The 14929-nt window shown below is 28.0% G+C and overlaps 1 long non-coding RNA gene across 2 annotated transcripts in view; it reads left to right on the top strand.

Annotated features, from left to right (window-relative positions):
- LOC129315457 (uncharacterized) overlaps positions 1-2986 on the top strand; it is a 32111-nt gene extending 29125 nt beyond the window's left edge. For both annotated transcript variants that reach the window (XR_008594505.1, XR_008594504.1), the window contains one exon: positions 2794-2986. This is a non-coding gene — a long non-coding RNA (uncharacterized LOC129315457). The remainder of the gene's footprint in view (positions 1-2793) is intronic.
- Positions 2987-14929: the final 11943 nt, after the last annotated feature.

The following is a 14929-nucleotide window of genomic DNA, read 5'->3' as shown; positions in this document are numbered from 1 at the left end:
CCATATGAATTTTCTCTACTCCCAAATCCTAGGCGAACTCCCGCCACTGATCATGCCATAAACCATACTCACTTTTTCTCACTTTTCACTTTCATATACTCACTATTACAACAATTACATTGGGTTCACGACTTTGCGCTACCCAAGTGTGTATTCTCATCTTTTTCTCAAAATGTATTTCTTATTAACACGAACTATTTCTACACATCATCACATTCATTTCTAAAAAATATAGGCATATTCATAATAAAATCTTCTTAACTTTACACTTGCATTATCAAGCTCAAAAATAGCTTTTTCATTCACTTAAAGAAGCTAATATATAATTTTTACTTAAAACAACCAATTTCATGTAACATTCATAACCTCACACTCAACAACTAATTAACCTTAAATTAATATACAACTATCCAAAGTGAAGTTTTTCCCCGGTTACCTCAAACCTTTAAGAGGTCAAAGGTTTATCCCTCAATTAACTAGCTTCCAAGCTTGAATTTCCACTCCAATAAGTGACCAAGAGCCAAAATTACAATCAACCAAGTTGAATTCCATCAACATAACAAACTCAACCATTTAAAACCCTTAATCTCTATTTTTAAATTGCTCAACCTTCACTTTGTAAGAGGTGAAGCCTAACTATTGGGTTTAATAATTACCTTTAGCTCCCAATAGCATTAATGAGCTATTAAATTTTTATTAATGGAATCACAAACTTCCAACCACCTATAATAAATAGGATTTTCGAACATTTATGGTGCCCAACAACCCATGCCACCAAAACTTATCGTACCTAGATTTAAATACTCTAATCTACCCCTATTAACTCCATTTGAATTAATAAATTCTAACCCATAACCTATATGGATTGAAATCCCACTTCTACTATCAAACCATAACCATAAACTCATAAATATGGAAGAAAAGGGAAGATTAATGAGTATAATACTTACCTTAAGTGTTTGTAGCCTTCAAAATACTCACAAAGTGATCTTCAAGCAAACCCTAGCAGAGCTGTGGCGCACCTCTCCTTTCTTTCCTTTCTTTTATTTCTTTTGCTATCTCAATTCATGTCTGATAAAGTGCAGAAAATGGCTATGCACCGTGACAGACACACATCGCATCGTGGCACATGGCACAGAGAGGTCCTCTCTCGCTTAGAGATGGCTGTGCGTCGTGACGGACAATCTACACACCGCGGCGTGTGGCATAGCAACTTCAACTCTTCTTTTTCTTCTTCTTTTAATGCCCGAGTGGCCTGCCTCGATACTGGTCCCACAATAGGGCTAAAATACCATCAAATATAGTTGTTAGACCTCTCTGGCCACACACACCACTTTAATTTACTTAATTACCCTACTTAAATTTAATTAATCAGGGTTAAAACTCGGGATATTACAGTATGCCTCTAGTTTAGATTTATTTTGTGTAATAGTATATGATTGCTAATTCTAGGTTGCATGCCATTACACATGTATTAATTTGTTGTTGGAAATGTTTGATTTGTATTTTGGGCCTTGAGTATTTGTGTATGTTGAGATGTGTGTGTGTGTGTGTTTTTATAGGGCTAAAATATTAGTACAAGTATAAAAATGATGATTTGAACATGTTTTGATTGATTTAGATATTATGCAATGCCAATTTGCCTCCCCCTCTATTTTTGGTAAAAAGGGGTTGAGGAGTAAATTTTTGTTTTATTATGGTGTAAGTATGGGTGACGTGTTGTACTAGTAATCCTGAGTCTAATGGATATGGTATAGGTGTTAAGAAAAACTTTTAGCACTTGCTAAGGGTTTTAGACACCTTTTTTATGTAAAAGTTGTAAAAAGTAGTCAAAATGTGTTTGGGTGTCCAACTTCTTGGTGTGACTTGTTTTGAAAGTGAAACCCATACCATTAGCTAGTTCATGTAAAAAGCTTTTCGTAGACACCTAGATCATGTCATCCGGACGTCTGACGGAAAATCGGGGAGCGTCGAAAGTTCCTGATTTGAATTTTTGTGCAACACACCAAGCACATTTCGCCTGAGTTACGGTGCGTGGCACAAAGAGCAACACACCATGGCATAGCATGCACGAACCACGGTGCACTACTCTGTCACACATTAAAGAGTTGTCTTTTCACTTGTTTTCAATTTCTTTCACTTCTCTGAGGTATCCTATGCTTTCATAACTTATTTTTAATCTAATACAAGATATCTTCATTGTTTTAAACTCTTTATGATTATGAAAAATTTAGGATCCCTTGCTTTTGAACTAAACTTTAGTAATTACTCTTTGAGTTGATCCTTTAATTATCATGAATTATTTTGGTTATTTGTGTTTAGTGGAGTAAGACTTTACAGAAAGTACGTCACAGGTTGTGACTATAACATCTTAGAAAACTAATTAGGATTTAATTAGAGTAATTAAGTTCATTGATGTGGTATGAGGCTAGAGGTCTAATTAGTATAATTGATTATGATCTCATCCCTAAATACGGGTCCAAATTAAAGTCGGGTTGCTCGAATGCAAAAAAGAGAGAAAATCTAAAGGAAGTGATTCTGTGCCACACGTTGTGGCTTGTGATTCATCCACTGCGGCATGTGTGTGTGAACTAGCAAGGGATTGGCCTCTGTGTACCATCACGCAGTCGCGATGCATGATCAAAATCTTCTAATATACTGATCGTGAAATAGACTAAAACTAGAGGAGAGAAAAAGGAGGAAACAATCAGAGTTTAAGAGAAAATGGCAATAAATATGGTTGACCTTGGTTATTGAGTAGTTGTATTTACCCGTCATTCTTCAATATTTCAGGGCCTAACTTATTGGATCAAGATTAGGAATAAAGACCGGAGGCATAGGATTTTGAGTAAATCCTACTTGTAGGCCTCTTAGTTTTAATTATGTGTATTAAATATTGTTAATTTGTCAATTAGGATTTTATTCTATTATTTTTCCTACTTGCATTATAGTTGTGAATATTTTGTATATTTTGTGCCCTAAGCTATTGGTATGTGATTGTAAAGCTTATATAGTGTCAAAATACTAGTGCAAGTAGGGTAAAGTGCACTTAGGCTATCTTAGATGAATATTAACAATTTTAAGAAAAGGAAAATCACAATTAAGGACCTATGTAGCATCTTATTTGCAAAGAATGACTAAACATTTTGAAATTGCTCTGCAAAATCAAAGACCAAAATGTAGTAAAAGTTTAGTTTGAAAATACAAGGCTACCTCTTATTTATTAAAAAGAAAACCCTTTATTTTCACCAGTAATGAGAACAACACTAATGGCCACTGCAACTTTAGCATCGGTCATTGGACTACCATTGCCACTCAAGCTGCTGGAGATAGCAAAGGTGACAAATTAATTTCTTTTTTCAAGGTGGCAACGTAGGGTTTGGACCCACAACACCTTGCCTACCCAAAAGAATTGTTAACCACTGAGCTTAGTCATATAATGCAAATCTTTATATATATGTAGATATTATTAACTTTGCTTTTCCTTTTCAAGCTAACATTTGTTAAGGGCTTGATGTTTATTTTTCAATTTACATATAGCTACTTGTCAAACTATTAATGGGATTTGTTAAAAAATTTAATATACACTAGTTTTTTTTATAAATATTCACTTATTTTTTTACCAAAATTTTACACGTTAACATTTATGTGAACTTATTATTTTGCTAAAATTTACTTGTTAAATTATTAAGAGAAACTTTCAAAATTTGTAATGAAACTTGTCATTTCATAGATAGTTACTTGTTAAATTATCAGTAGAAACTTGTTAAAAAAATTTAATTTTCATTGATTTTTATAAATGTTTACTTGTTTTTGTTCCAAAAGTTTATGTGATCATGTTATTTTAATAAAATCTACTTGTAAAATTATTGAGGGAAAGTTTCAAAGTTAGTAATGAGACTTGTCATTTTACAAATAATTACTTATTAAATTATTAATAAGGATTTGTTAAAAAATTTTAAATTTCCACTTGTCAAATTAATTTAGCAAACATTTATAAAAACTTGTAGAAATTATATGATTATGAGGTATTACTAACTTAGTGGCTAGTAATACTTTTGGGTGGCCAAGAACTGTGGGTTCAAACTCCCTTTAGCCACCTTGAAAAATGATTTAATTTCTGTGATCTTTATCGGAGCTCCAATGAGGATGATTTGGTGATTGGTGCCAAAGCTACTGTAATGGGTGACAATGGGGGGAATTTTGTTAAAAAAATAAATGTGTACTTTTTTATTTTTATATTAAATTTTAATTAAATTTTGTTTCTTTGGTCTTGCAAAGCGATTATCAAGATCCCTGTTGCAATTTTCGTTTAATAAACTGATTTATGGTTTTGATTTTATGCCAATTCAATATTACACATAGAATTTGGACACGCTGGGCCTTTTTACCCACTTTTCCACTATCCAACGTCAACAAAATGTCCAAATTTGACATCACAAGCCATTAGCCCACGCGGGCCCAGAACCACATCCAATGAATCGCCAAGCATCAACCCCCCACCTAACATCATTAAATCATCAAATGTCACAAAATCATCCCTCAATAGTAAAATTTACAAAAGGGGTCAACAATATGATTTCTTATAAATCATCCCATAATCCACCAAATATATCCAAATCAAGTTTAAACACACACAACACGCATTCATAAGCACTTGGCCCCAATAAAATAGTCAACTCGGGAATACTTCTCCCAAAATGCGCAAATGCATCGAAAATGTCAAATTAAGGTCAGTTTTTTTTTTTAATTTTAAATTTTTTTTGTTTTTAAAAATAAAAAAAATTTAAAAACTTGTCTGAATGAGTGTTTTCGATTTAATTATTTTCAAAACTGCTTTTTTTTAAAACAATTTTTTTTATTTTATTTTTTTTAAATACATTACATTTGATTATTGAAAATTACAGTTATTTTAACCAATTTTTATTGTAAATTATCACTATTAATCGTCTATAATTATTACTATTAATATTTTTTTTAATTATAATTTTTTTTAAATTAATATAACCATACAAATTTTCATTTTGCTTTATTTTGAAAAACAATTTTAAAAATTATATTATAAAACAATTTTTAAAAATAAAAAAATAAAACAAAGAAACCAAACGGACCCTTATTCTCTATGGCTACATGCATGTGAGGAAATACAAATCCTGGCTGGCAATTGTAGTTTAATACACTAATTCTAAAGACATTACAAACACTAATGGTACGTTTGGTAAGAGCAAATTGAAGCCATGGAAATGGAAGTGAAACTAGAAGTCCAAATTTCATGTGTTTGGCATGTTTGAATTGGTTTTTTTTTTTTTTTTTCTTTGGAAGTCATTTCCATCAAAATTAACGGATCCCGCTTCCTTACCCAAACCTCATAGAATAGAGTTTCACTTCCATTAAAGCCTTGAATTTGACCATTTTGCCCCATCTCCATTGTCCTTGTTATTGACCCTGAGCACGATGAAGAGGATTATGGCAACCATGGTGATAACTCCGACAAGGACAACGCTCAATTGTGATGACTCCAACAAGGACAATGGCGGACGGCAATAACCTCTCCCTTGTGAGCCATTATCCAGTTCTTCCTCCTAAATTTCAATGACGACAGGGATCTTGTAGTGCTCACGACAACTAACACACTAATTAATCACACTATTATGGTAATTTAATGATTAAGTCCCATAATTGTCATTACCATGGTAGATAGAATTAACCATGATCATAGAAAGCCAAAGCGCAAGTTAAATGGACAAAAATTTGGTTAACTTTATTTTAAAATTAGAATGGAATAGACTGAAGCATTCTCTTAAAAAATAGTAAAATTATTCTGATGACCCTTTTAATTTGTCTTGATTATATATACCTTCTTTCTATTTTAAAAACATGATACATTTTAGTTTAATCTGTTAATTTAGTAAAAATATTCTAAATATTATTTTTAATTAAAATTTATATTAAAAAATAGTATTTACCAATTTACCCTCGCTCAAATAAATCCATAAATTGATTCTAAAAAATTTGAATTACAATTTATATTAAAAAAATTTTATTTACTAATTTACTCATCATTCTAATAAATCCCTAAATTATATTATTATTTTTATAATTAAATGAATTCATTTAGTGAAGAAAAAGAAAATAAGTTAATAGTTTTATTTGCCTTCTTTTATTTTATTTTATTTTTACAAACAGTTATTTGCTTAATGTTTTTAGCAAATTGGGACAAAACTTAAGTAATTTTTTCAATCGAGGTAGACATAAAAAGTTTATTGACTATTTGATTAATTTTTTAAATAAATATATGTTAACTAGATATGTTTATAAATGTTGGTAGAGAAAAAGTGTTTACAAATTATAAATTATAAATTTAAATTATTTCTATCTCTCAAACTTATATTATTTATATTATATGATAAAAAATATGTTTGAAATATCTTTTTAGAAATTTAAAAGATACTTAAATAAATAAGTTTCAATAAATTTGATTAAAAAATTAAAATTAAAAATTTTAATAATATAATAAAAATTTAATAAATTTTATAACATAATAAAAGTTTGAAAATTTATTTATGAGAATTTTTTGTTTGTATTAAAAAACTATTTCTTTAAAACATTTATAAGTGTTTAGATAATTCAAATGTTAAAGATGAAAGTTTATATAAATTTTTAAAATAGAAAGGAGGTTTCTGTCATTTAGATAAATTAAAAGAGTGGCTAGTTTATTTACTTAAAAAAAATTATTCTAGTTATACACTAGCTTAGTAGATTGCTTAGACAAGATTTTTATTTTTTGAGTTAAGAACGTCACGGTTAAAATCATAGCATCACAAACAAATCAAGAGATGCCTAAACATAAAAATTACTTACACCCTAATAGTGAATCATTAAAAATTCTAATGTTGAAACTATTTTTATCAGCTTGATGAACCAGTCAATCAACGCAATATTTTATTTATCTAAAAATATGGTTGATGAAAACCTGCTAATCGTGCATAAAAATGCTTCCAATGCTTTTTATAAGATTGATAAGAGGATGGTTAAGTGTATAATCAATTTGCATAAAATGAATAGCCTCCAAAGAGTCATAGTAAATGTTGACACGACAGTAGTTTTTTTTTATTTTTTCTCCCAAGCCTTTCAAGGATTGCTAAGGTTTTGCAACAATACTAGGATGGCATACTAGATATTTTGTGAATATCTTTTTACCAAAATCCTTGCAAGTCCCAAATGACTTCACCACAAATAGCAAACTTAAAAGAATCAATGGAGTTGTCCATGTGTAATTTGAACCAATATAGATTTAGCGGTAGATGGGGTTCAACTTCATTGCTCCTCACCATGATGAGCACTATTAGAGTGATGAGATCTGAGTCATTTAAATTTTAATTTGATGGTTCAAATTTAAAATATTTTTTATATTTTTATTAATAAATATTTTTATAATAAATTTTTATAATCAATCTTGTCTAAATTTAATTTGGAGGGTCTCTGGCCAAAAAAAATTTTGGAGGGTTCAGTTTAGTATTAATGTTTTTATATATTGATAATCTATATATACTTTGCACAGTCTATATTTATTATTAAATTTTTTATAATTTTTATAAGTTTGTATTAATAAATAAAATATTATTAAAATAAAATATATAAAACTGGCACTTTTTAAAATATATTTCTTAAAAATTATAAGCAAAAAAATATAAATTTGAATTATACAAAATATATTTGGATAGTTAATATATAAAAATTATAAAATTTTAACATTAAATTGAACCTTTTAAATTAAATCTGGACTATATATTTATAATAAAATATTTATTTAAAATTTTTTATAATTTTTATAAAAAATAGATAAAAATAATATTTTAAATCTATACCATTCAGATTTTTTAATCGATGGTTCAGACTTCATCATCTCATTTGCACTAAAGTTGAACTCACTACATAATGATAACATCACGATGACGGGCTCAGCCCCTCTCCAGTCCCCACTATATACGTCGTTTCTCACCTGACCTCAAAGGTCCGCAGCTCACTCCAATAAATTGGGTCCCACTGGACACGAAATTCCACCCATGCAATTCTCAATTAAACAATACCCTTTTTATTATAAAATATTTTTAATTTTTTAAGATGTAATTATTATTTTATTTTTTAAAATATTTTTATTAATAATAATTTTATATTTATTTTAGGATATTTAATAGTGATAAATATAGAAAAATATAGTTAGTTGGAAGTAAATAATTATTTTATTAAGAAATAAGATTCTATTAAAAATATTTTATATTTTTCAATGAAGAGAATAGTATATATATACATATATAAGCTTACCGCAAATCTAAAGCTACGAGTTTGGATGATTAATGAAGAGATGGAACAACCAGCTGCTGATGGCCTAACGACGTTTGTGATGAAGATCTTCAGCTCAGTGATGCTATTGGTGAACAAGCTCAGTACATGGCCGCGGCTGCCACCACCGTCGTCGTCGTCGTCGTCGACCTCATCATCGGATATAGAACATGAGAATGAGTACAATTTGAGTTGGAGTTCAGCTGCCGAACCAAACAATAATAATCCTTGCCAAACTCTGCTGCTGCTGGTGAGCTGAGCTCTTCCAATGTTTTTTTTTTTTTTTTAAGACTTGTTTTGGTGAGCGAATACTTGGTTTATTTATTGGATCTCCCTTTTGTATAGAGTTTATAAAAATTTCTGGAATTTTAAATTCGTATTATTAAATCCAGCAATGGATTTTTTTTGTACACTTAAAAACGTATTATCTTCCCATCTCAATTTATAAAATATTTTCAAACAATTTAGAAATATATATCAATAAAAGTTACTGAATATATAACCTTAGTTTTTTAAAATGAAAATATAAACATTCAAAATTATCATTCATTTAATATTTCTTTTGTAAAAAATTATTAAGGAGAGAGAATATATAAAAACAATAATATTAAAAAAGTATTATTAATAAAATTTTATTTTTTATAATATTATATTTTGAGACATCAAATCTCTTTTAAAAATATTTTATAATTTAGGATAGAAGGAGTATCTCATGCAATGGATTAAAATTAATGCTCACACAGTTTCTCTCTTTTTTTTTTTAATTGGGCAAATGCTCATACAATTTCCGATTTTCATTCACACACATCTAATTCATATTATCTACATTCATATGTACGTAAATCATCATAGGTTGAGCGTGCCTACAGTAGTCATGTGTTCTTGCGTTTTGGTTCTGTCTTTTTTGTTGTTCCTTCCTGTTATATATTCTTCATTATTGTACTTTTGAATCTCTTATTTGCCTTGTTAATCATATGAAGTATTTTCATTGGTCAAAAAATAAATAAAAAAATTATCCCGCAACTCGCAAGAGTCCAAAGTTCCGTATTATGTACTTCCTATATATGTTCAATTAAATAAGGAATTTTTAAGCCTACCTTTAGTCACCACATTCTGTAAGTTTGAAAGACAAATTTTAATATTCATCCCTACATTTTAAAAGAGTTTTGATATATGTTCCTATACTTTTATTCATTTATAATATTGATCATTTATAATATTGATCCATACGAATTTAGTAAACAACAAGTAAATAAGAAGCTTCAGTATATGTTCCTATACTTTTATTAGTTTATAATATTGATTCCTACATTTTTAAAAGGATGTTAAAATGACATAAACGGTGATAATAATACTAACATATTAACTAACACCGCTGTTAAGTTCATATTTACATGTCAAATTGATATTGATATGAATTTTTTAATGAGTAAAAAAAAAGCTGATTTAAAGTCTTAAACAATCAATGGAAAGTTTTTGGAAGAAAAAAAAAACTTTTTATTTCATCTTATATAGGCTTTTTTATTTTTGCTTATTAAAAAATTTATATCAACATCAGTTTGACATGAAAAAAAAAATTAATAATGATGTTAATCATCATAACAATATTATTAGTACTGTTTATGTCATGTTAATATTATCTAATCTCTTACAGTAAGATCTATAATTTTTTTAATAATCTAAAATAGTGAATGTTTTTCAAGGTGAGGACAATCAATGAGTGATAAGGTCGGTTTGAGCCTTTTATTTATCATTTCATAGTTTAATTTTTGGAAGCATAAATGGAAAATCACGCTTTGAGAAAGGATAATTTCTTAAATAACATTGAATTCTTTAAAAACTAAATCTCACCACTATTGATTGTAGGGATATCCTTGGTAATTAAAAAAAAGTAAACGATTTTACTGTTCTGTCTATTTCACCTCAATTTTAAATGTTTTCCCTTTATTTTGTATTTTAATCTAATTTAACCAATATCATAAGAAAAAATATTAAATTAATCCAAAAAAGTAATATTTATTAATTAAGATCATAATGATATAAATCATGTTGACAAATTTATCCTTCTATATATATTTTTGGCCGAAATCATTCTATATTAAATTTTGATTATATTAGGTCATCTTCTAAATATATATATATATATATATATATATATATTAAGCCAACATCTATATTTAAACATGCATGTTAGTGAATAAGTAAGTTTAAATAAATGTTTCTAAAATCTTTAAAATTATAAAAATAACTAAATTTACAATATGATAAAAAATTTAAAATATATGCATAGAAATGAGTTTTCTAGTTATATAAGTGTTAAATGATTTTAAAATAATATTTATGTTAATTGAAGAAATATTAATCGTAAATATATAATTTAATCATCAATTGGATTATGGACGTTAGTTAACGGGACGTGACCTTAAAAATAGTGATGGTGAGAGTAACAATTTTTTAATTTTAAATTAAGTCTATAATAATTTTAGAAATACGAAGAAGCTCCCTATAGTTATAGTTATAATTATAATTAATATAAAATAAAATAATTATTAATATCAAATAAATAGAGAATACCTCTGTCATCTTTCCTTAAAAGCTTCTCTCTTAATGTTATATGTCAAATAAATAGGACCATGAGGACCAATGAATGATCTTTCTATTTTATCTTGTTTTGAAAATATACCATTTTTTCCCAATTTGACTTAAATCTATTTAACTTTGACTCATGAAAATGTTCAAATAATGATTGAATATTTATGTTAAAATTTAATAATAAGATTTATTGGTCAAATAAAAATGGGAAAATCACACCTAAGTTTCGTAAAAGAGAATTATTATTTAAAAGATCCTATAAAATTCATAAAATACTCTCAAATATCTATTAATAATTTGGTAAAGGGTATTTACAATTAAAAAACGAGCATTTACAACTTATAATGAAAAATGATAACTTATGAAAGAAAGTTATAAATGCATGTTATCCAATTATAAATATCCTTTATTCAGTTGTTAATACGCAGGATTTAAGATTTGTGAGTATTTTGTAAATGCCGTAGGATCTTTTAATAATAAATTCTCTTATATGAAACCTAAGTATAATTTTGCCCGTAAAATTGCACAAATAGAATGATAAAATAGATTTACGACTTATATACATGTATATATTAATTTCATATTATTTTTTTAAATAAACGAGTAATATATGTAATTAAAATAAAATAAACGAGAGACATGCTTATTGCTTTCCCTTAAAAAAGCACGTGATGACCTGTGTCCTCAGTCCTGTATATATAAAAGAAAAATGATTATATCTTCTTGTTAACAGCAAAGAGAGACAACCATAGCCATAGCCACAACTTCTACTCAAGAAGGCGTGATTCTTCTGTTGCATTCTTCAATGTCAATATCTTCAATTTCTATCATGAAGCATTTTCCTCCAACTTGATCTTCGCTCCCTTGATTCCAATACTACTCAGTTTCCTTCAAACACGAAGTTCAGCTATCGATCCTTCACCATTCAAGCTTCATCCTGTAATCTTCACAGCTTCTGTTGTATGTTCAGTAGCGTATTACTTCACTGTAGCAGCCAAGTTCATGTTTCGTGGTTTTGCTTCTGGGTTTGAAGTGATCGTGTCAGCGTCTGGCTCTCTGGCTGTTGCCCTTTTGATATGTCTGCTTCTGCAGCTTCCATGGTGGTCTGTTTTCATTGTTATGTTACTTCTAGGTGGATTCCTTAAGCTTCTTGACAAAATTCACAAGAGAAATGATGATATACGACGTGGTTCTCAACTAAGACCCAGACAACCACTCATACCGCTACACAGTGTTGTATTGGATCAGTAGAGCATTCAAGATTGACTCAGAAGAACAAAAAGTGATCAAAACATGAAGGGAATATAGGTCACTGATATGGATAAAGAGAAGGTAATTTACTTCACGACATAGGAGCCATGCATGATTCATGAAATTTGTAATTTCTACATCTATAGTATTGAATTTTCCCATGGGAAATGTGATAACAAGATAAATAAACAAGTTTCTTATCATGCTAAAATGAAGAATTTGTAACAATGTATCAGAGAATTTGGTCAAAGAAAGCATCCGTTTTGTTCTTACCTTACTTGTGATTGTGTAAACACTAATTACAGAGATAATTGCGAACAAGCTGGCCGGAGTTATTGGGAGACTTATTATTAAGCCGGTTTAGTCATAGTCTTTATTGTGTCTGGAAGAAAAAAACAGTTAACAGTACCCGGCCTGTGAGTATCTATCAGAGGAATTCACAGAAATTGTCAGAGTATGATAAAAACACTAATTAAAATGTTTATTCCATTTTTTCTGGTGAAAACAGGTGGGGAAATAGTTTTTTTTTTTTTTTAACTTGATTGATTAATACTTGAACAGCATGTTTGTATCTGAAAACCTATGACTACTTCGCAGAAAGGGAAATTAAAGGAGGTGAGGAAACGGCTCCCAAGGCCTTCAACTTCAACCCAGCAGAACCTTCGCCCTGTTCCCGTTTTTGTGTTTGAAAATTGTTTTATATTACAGTTTTTAGGATTATTATTTAAAACAAAATAAAATAAAAATGTGTTTGATTACTTTAATTTAAAAATAATTTTAGAATTAAAAATAGAATGATAATAATAGTTATAGTTTTATAATAATGGTGATTTATTATAGAAATTAGTCAAGATAATTATAGTTTTTAATAATCAAATGTAGTATATTTTAAAAACAAGAAAAAAAAAAAAACAACTTAAAATTATTTCTATTTTAAAAAAATAAAAATTATTTTGAAAACAATTAAATTGAAAACACTTGTCCAAACAAGTTTTTAAATTTTTTTGTTTTAAAAAAATTAATTTTTTTAAAATAGAAAAAAAAAAGCCATATATGTTTGTTTGAAACTTTTTTGTTTTATTAATTTGAGAACTAATGTTTTGTAGAATATGTTTTAAGAATAAAAAAATGAAAATATATATTTTTCACATTCTCTCTTATTTTTTAGAACAATAATTCTAAATTACTGAAAATATGTTTCTGTTTTTTTCTATTTTTTAGAGAAATATTTGATTTTTTTATTCAAAATACTTTCTAAAAACATGTTATCAAATAAATTTTATTTTATTTTTTTAATTTTAGAGAACAGAAAACTATATTTAAAATAAGTTGTCAAACAAGCCATTTCTTTTGATGTATTGAAGGCAAAGGATAAACCTCTTACTTAATTGTTTAAGTGATAAAAATTCCTACCAATTATATCAATTTTAGTTGATAAAACCTTCACTTTCAAAGGAGATATTTTGGGGAGTTTCAAAAAACAAGGCCAGTAAATTTAAATCTGGACCTTCAGTTGTGGTAAGCCCAAAAAGAGTAGTAGACCCAAGGTGCGTTCTCCGTTGCTCAAAGCCTCAAACGAGAAGTTGCTTTGTGTGTGTGCGTGTGTATGTTTTTTTTTTTTTTTGGGGGGGGGGGGGTTATTTAAGATTTGAAAAAATAATTTTTAAAAATTTTATAAAAAGAAATTAATTTTATCAATATTTTATAAAAAGAAGATATATTATTTTATGTTGAGTTGTAATGATAAAAAAGTGGTTATTAGTTAGTTATTTTTAAATTTTACAATATCTTTTTTAATTTTCACTTTATTAAAATAATTTATTATTATATTATTTTAAAATTTTATGATATATTTTCATATCATGTATCTTTAAAACATTCTCTTCTATCTATCGTATTAGATTGTTTTCATATTATTTTTTAAAATAATCGACATTTCTTTTTTTTTTAAATTTTGATTATTTTAAAAAATTTAAACATAAAAACTTACAGAATAGATTTTTTTTTTAAAAAAATAAGTAATTTCCTCCTAAAATAAGCTAAAACAAACAAGCTCTATATATAATTTGGGAAAATCATCATGAAATCACTCACAACCTTTATAACTACCCAAAAGTTTCATGAAATTTTTAAATATGTGCTAAGCTCCTAGAAACTAAAAGGTGAATAAAATTGGAATTAAAATAACCAAGAAGCCTTCTTGGTTAAAAGGAAAGAAGAAGAAAGAGGGAGACATTCTTCCCTGGCGTCTTATACGTTGGATGTACTGAGGTGCTTGAGGATGATGAAATTATTATTGCTTCAGTAAAAATAAACTTCTTCTAGTCAAGCTCGACATCAAGTCAAGGTCCGTGAACTATTCTCTGAGGCATTATTATTGCTGCTGAAGAGCATTACATTCACGGGGATTCATATGAGAGAGGATCTCATCAAACTCAAGTGTGATTATGGAATAGTGATCCGAAACAATATTGTTGATCTGAATGATTTTACAGCAAAGAAATGGAGAGATAACATTCTTGCCTGGCTTTTATGGAACCGAAATGGGAGAGATAGAGGTATTCTTCTATAATACTTGGCAAATGCCTCACTTGGCATTACTAGTTGTCATATAGTCAATGGACATTTGTCAAGTTGTCAAATAAATTATCTTATAAAGGAAACTATTACATCTAATAAATTTGAACTTGCCATTAGCATATGCTTCACTTGTCTATAACTTTTGCTATGTAGTCAATGAATA

This window comes from Prosopis cineraria, unplaced genomic scaffold (genome assembly GCF_029017545.1).
Source record: "Prosopis cineraria cultivar Desert tree isolate PC_DT_omini unplaced genomic scaffold, ASM2901754v1 PC7, whole genome shotgun sequence".
Taxonomy (NCBI): domain Eukaryota; kingdom Viridiplantae; phylum Streptophyta; class Magnoliopsida; order Fabales; family Fabaceae; genus Prosopis; species Prosopis cineraria.
The sequence above is the reverse complement of the archived record's forward strand: the minus strand, read 5'-3'. Positions and strand labels throughout refer to the sequence as shown.